General features: G+C 52.3%; 1 long non-coding RNA gene across 1 annotated transcript; it reads right to left on the minus strand.

Annotated features, from left to right (window-relative positions):
• Window positions 1–237: 237 nt before the first annotated feature.
• Window positions 238–3,760, minus strand: LOC122234668. The gene is made up of 2 exons (XR_006212554.1): window positions 3,699–3,760; window positions 238–1,615 (listed from the first exon to the last, which is right to left on the minus strand). It is a non-coding gene; the product is annotated as an uncharacterized LOC122234668 (long non-coding RNA).
• Between the last annotated feature and the right edge of the window lie 1,655 nt (window positions 3,761–5,415).

Genomic DNA, 5,415 nt, shown 5'->3' on the forward strand with positions numbered 1-5,415 from the left:
TTATCTGAAAATATAAACTAGAATATCATGGAACATATCAAAACCCTTTGCATGTAATAAGGGCGGTTTTTTTGTTGTTGTTTGTTTTGTTTGCAGAGCATTTATTGGTATTATATATCCTATAGGTCATTTCATATATACGGTCGAAAAAGTTTCAGAATTGACGCAAAAAGAAAGATTTTTTTTTTGACTCCGAAAAAGAAGAGAATGTTCTACTTCTGTTGAGCCCCAGGGAGAGTGGGTTTCAGTCATTTATTACAAAGCAGTTAAGAGCCTAAGCTCTGCCCCTTTCTAGCTGCGTGGCCTCGGGAAAATCGCTTCACCTCTCTGTGCCTCTGTCACGCCATCTACGACATAGTGTGTGAGGATTAAACGAGTTAACGCCTGAAAAATACTTAGAACAGTGCCTGGTACCGAAGCAGTTTTCAATGGCGATGGTTGTTGTTGCTTGTTGAGGAGTTTGAAACAATAGCGTTTTCGCTTATGAATTAAACAAAATCTCCCACGTTACTAGGATCAGGCTTTACCTTTGTGTAGCCTAAATAGTCTGGAATGGTCAGCAGGAGGGGTCAGAGAAGGGTCTTTAACTGTAATACAATCTCTACGGTGTTCTTGGGACGCTTTCCAGGTCCTCGGCAACCTGGGGACCATTGATCTTCTGTCATCCAGGTGGCCCACAGTGGTTTCTAGGGGCCCACATCCAGGTCAGCTGAAGCTTTATGAGCACCTGGCCAGGCAGCCGGTCTTCCAGACGCATTAACACACACGGCACCTCATTACCATCCCAGTGTTCCAGTGGGGACATACATTCTGCCGCTTTATAGTAGATCAAGAGACAGCAGCGCAGAAAGGCAAAGTGACATGATTGAGATCTTCCAGGAGGCGAGGCAAGATACAAGCAAAGCCACGGAGGTGTCAGGCTTGTGCCAGGGGCCCAGGGCTGAGGGACGGGAGTGTGGGCCCCAGAGGGCACGACCGGAACCGGGTTCTGTGTAAGCTGGTGGGCAATGAGAAGGCCCCAGAGCGTTTTTGGCTGGGTTTCTGCCGAATCCTGATCCTTTCGCTAAGGCTAATTCCAATTCGGCCAACACGGTAACTCCTTATTTGATTTGCTCTGATTTCTCTGTATTTGATTAACCAGCCTCCTCGTTCCCCAATGATAAGAGAGTTTACTGAGTTACCTTTGGAAACTCAAATGCTGTACTCTATTTAGCTTGGAAGGATCCACAGGGAGACAGTTTTACATAATGTTGTCACTAAGCCACTTGGTTATCTTAATTCTCTCACTCCCGCCACTGGATTTAAGGCCACGATAAGTGCCGGGAAGCGGGAAAACAGCAAGAGGGATATTAACCATGATTTCAAAGATAGCTTCCATGCTTTGAGTGCTAAGTACATGTTGGGCTAAGGGCCCTGCCTCCATTGTCCGTCGAGTCCTCGCGTGCCCCTGGGGGGAGCTGATATGTTCCACAGCAATTCACCAAAGGTCACAGGGTTGGTAAGTGGTACAGATGGGTCTAGACACAGGACAGTCGCTGAAGGCACGATCCCAGCAGGCATCCAGGACACCTCAGGTCAAGCTCCAGCTCTGTAACTCTGGACACAGTGCTTCTCTCTTTCACAATGTGGAGAGAGGAGAGAGAGATTAGCCCGATCTTCCCTTCACCTGTCCCCTTCCAGCTGAAGAAGATTAGAGGCATGGAGGCTAAGGGAGCAGAGAAAAATTAGACACCCCACTCCCAACCCAGGTGAGCAAATCTTTCTCACGGGGACCAACTGATGGCAACCCAATACATGCATGTAGGCACCGTGGGCACACGTTATTTCTGCCTATCCAGAATCCACCCACTTTCTCGTAAAACAACACAACTACAACCGTCACAACAAAACGAGCGGTACAAAACCATAAAAGGGTGAAGCACAGATACGTAAATAGACACGCATGCATGCCCCGCCCCTTTCCTGTGGGGTACTTCCCCCCCCTTTCTGCCCTGAAGTTACAATCCCACCCGCTCCAGTCGTAGGCACATGACCAGGTCTAACCAATCAGAGAGCAAAGCACCCCGCCTCGGCCTCAGTGATTGGTTCAGGGATGGCCAATGAGACTCAAGCTCGAAGCGCTCCCTCCCTCCTCTGCCCAGCGTGGCTTCGCTGGCTGGCTTTTAGGCGAGAGATGTTGGCGGCCGTCTCGGGGAGACCTTGGGGCCGAGTGGGGCCAACTTGGCGCAAAGCGGCGTTAGGTAATGGAGGGAACCATGTCCTGAAGAAATCACTTCATCCGATTCTAGTCCCGTGGGTCTAGCCGGTCCAGACCTAGTCTAGTCTAGAGCTAGTTCTGCCACCTGAAGTTCCAATCCCACGAGCCTGTATGTTTTGCTTGAGCCCCTGTGAGTGGCGTTTCTGACTCTTGGCGCAAAAGTAAAAAAATTAATGACGTGCTTTGTTCAAAACACTTCTGGTGGCTTTCCCTGCAGGGGACTGAGTGCTTGTGATCCCTCAGAATTCCTGTGTCCAAAGCCATCCCCCAGTATGATGCTGGCATCTCTGGGAGGTCGCGAGCGGGGAGGCCCTTAAGAAGGGGGTGAGGGTCCTGGAAAATGGGACCCGGAGGGCGCCCCCGCTCTCATTCGGCCACGTGAGCACAAAGCGAGGACACCGCCGTCGGCCACCAGGGAGCAGTTTCTCGCCGGAACCGGGCCGTGCCCACACCCCGGTTTGGAAGGTCCAGCTTCCAGAGTGTGAGAAACACGTTTCCGCTCCCGGGAAGCCCCGGATCTGTGGTTCTGTGCTGCAGCGACGCAAATGGACGGAGGCGGCTCAGGCCCGCAGCCCGTGTTTCCGCGTTCATCTGCCGGCCTCTGGGGCTGCGGGCCGCAAGGACCTCCCCCTCTCACAGCACGGTGGCCTTTCACCTGTCACCGTGACAATCTGTCCTCCACGCTTCTCTGTTTGACGCATTGCCTCCTTAAGACCTTTCCGCTCACCATGGGTGGCCAATTCCACACCCCTAAGACGGCATATATAGGACGGCATTCTCGGGCCTCGTGTTTCATAAAAACCGTTAGCACTCGAGTCAGCCGCGGTTCTAAGCAATGACCCGCGTTTGCTGCGCAAGAAGCCCTCCGAGGTGGCCTGGCCTTACCGCCATTCTACAGGCGGGGCCACCGAGGTGGTTGGCCTCGGGCCCAGCGCGGTGGTCGCCACACCCAAGCCACGTGGCCCACTTCTCCAGATTCACCTGCTCGGCTCCCAGGATGCTCCGCTGGAACCATGCTGCCCTTTGCTCCCCTTGGTGCCAGAAAGAGTTAAGGGAATTTGTAACTGTAGAGCAGAAAAGGCCACAGAGCGTAGCACGATAATTGGGCTTGTTTGGTGGGGAGGCAACGCCTATCTTGGTGTCAGGGCACCGTGTAAAAAATGTGTTTTTATTCCACATAAATTAGTCTGCGTGTTCACCCCATGCCGGCGACGGCCTGGTGGCCAAACGGGGCTCTGGCATTAACTCTACGCTGGGAGATCACTCATTAGTGGAAGCAGGGCCCCTGTCTGCATTTTCTTTTGTGTCTTTTCCCGGAGCAGAGCAGAACACAGGGTCTAATTGGGAGGCAGATTGCAGAGCGAATACAAATGAGCTTCCAAATTCTTCTCTTTAGCCTTGTCTACACTAGCAGAGAGACAAAATGAGGGTGCAAACTCACCGTGCCTGAAAGCCGGAGACTTAGAAAGGTATATTCGCGGATTCCTGGAAAACTCCATTTGGAGAATCTTACTAATAGAAAAGAGATCCGTTGCATCATAGATGCTCCGAATGATGAGGTCTTAGAATTTTACGTTCTTAGAATCCCGGCAGGGAGGATGTAGCCAGACAGCCGGACCACAAGAGCCCTCCACACCGCCTACTGGAACTTTCCCTGTTTCCTCGGGTGGGGCCCCGTTTCCCTCCTCCCGCCAGCCCCTACTCCTCTTGGCTGGCTGGCTGGTTCAGGTGCCGCTCATGCCTCAGTTGAACTAGTACTCCCTTCCTCTGTCTACACAAAAATGGGCACATCTGAGGTCAAGTCAGAGCCCCCTCACCTTCCCACATCGTTCTCTTCGCTGAGCTGACTTCGCACACGCCCCCACCCCATGGTTTGTAAGGTCTTTATTTATTTATTTTTTTAAGTTTATTTATCTTGAGAGAGGCAGAGACAGCATGCGTCAGGGAGGGGCAGAGAGCGAGGGAGACAGAGAATCCCGAGCACGCTCTGGTCCACCAGTGCAGAGCCGGACGCGGGGCTCGAACCCACAAAACCACAAGATCCTGACCTGAGCTGAAACGGAGAGTTGCTTCACCAAACTGAGGTACCCAGGTCTTTACATGGAGGGATCCGGACCATTTTGTTCACCACCGAATCCTCAGGGCCTGGGTGCATATCTGACATGAAGGGGGTAGGAGTATTTGCTGGATGCACGATTGAGTAAATGATCTCGGATTCTTTGGTTCCCAGGACTGGAGGGAACTTTAAGCCCTGCCTGGATCGGCAGCTTCCTCCAAGCCCTCCGCAAAATCCCTGACCAATACTTGTCCAACCTCTGCTTGAATTCCTACGGGGAAAGGGAGCTCACCACCTCCAGGAGTCGCATTCTTCCCACTGTAGAGAGAGAGGTTCACACTGCGTGCCCTGCGACGTCACCTCCCTGCCCCGGAATATAACCCCCAGCATGACGTAGCACAGGCAAGCATGGGCTTGCAACCCCAAGATGGCAAGAATGATTCCCCAAAAGGCTGAACATGAAGGCCTCATGCTGGCAAACTGGTGACCCAAGAGTTATATTTGACACAGAGTATTATTTCCTAGTTCCACGATTTAAAACAAACCAAATTTCAGGGCGCCCGGGTGGCTCAGTCGGTGAAGCGGCCGACCTCGGCTCAGGTCGTGATCTCGCGGTCTGTGGGTTCGAGCCCCGCGTCGGGCTCTGTGCTGACAGCTCAGAGCCCGGAGCCTGCTTCGGATTCTGTGTCTCCCTCTCTCTGCCCCTCCCCCGTTCTCTGTCTCTCTCTGTCTCAAAAATGAATAAACATTAAAAAAAAACACAAATTTCTTTTAAAGTGTGATGCAGACACAGAAACATGCACCTATCACAAGCCTACAGCTCAATGGATTAGCTCAAAGTGAGCTCAGCTACGTCACCAGCACAGATGAAGAAATAGCCCATGACATGACCGGCGAATCGTCCTCCCTCCGGTCACTCTCTGTGTCCTGGTGACTATTCCATATTCTAAAATTTGGAAGGATCTACATTCAAATATGGCACCTCCGGGCCCCCAATTCCTTATGGTGAGAATGGCTGGGTCTGAATGACACCTCCCTGTTCCATGGGGCATGTGATGTCCAGCCGGTGCCCTTGACCTGCTTCCCTGAGTGTGGCCCCTGC

This window comes from Panthera tigris, chromosome E3, assembly GCF_018350195.1.
Source record: "Panthera tigris isolate Pti1 chromosome E3, P.tigris_Pti1_mat1.1, whole genome shotgun sequence".
NCBI lineage: Eukaryota > Metazoa > Chordata > Mammalia > Carnivora > Felidae > Panthera > Panthera tigris.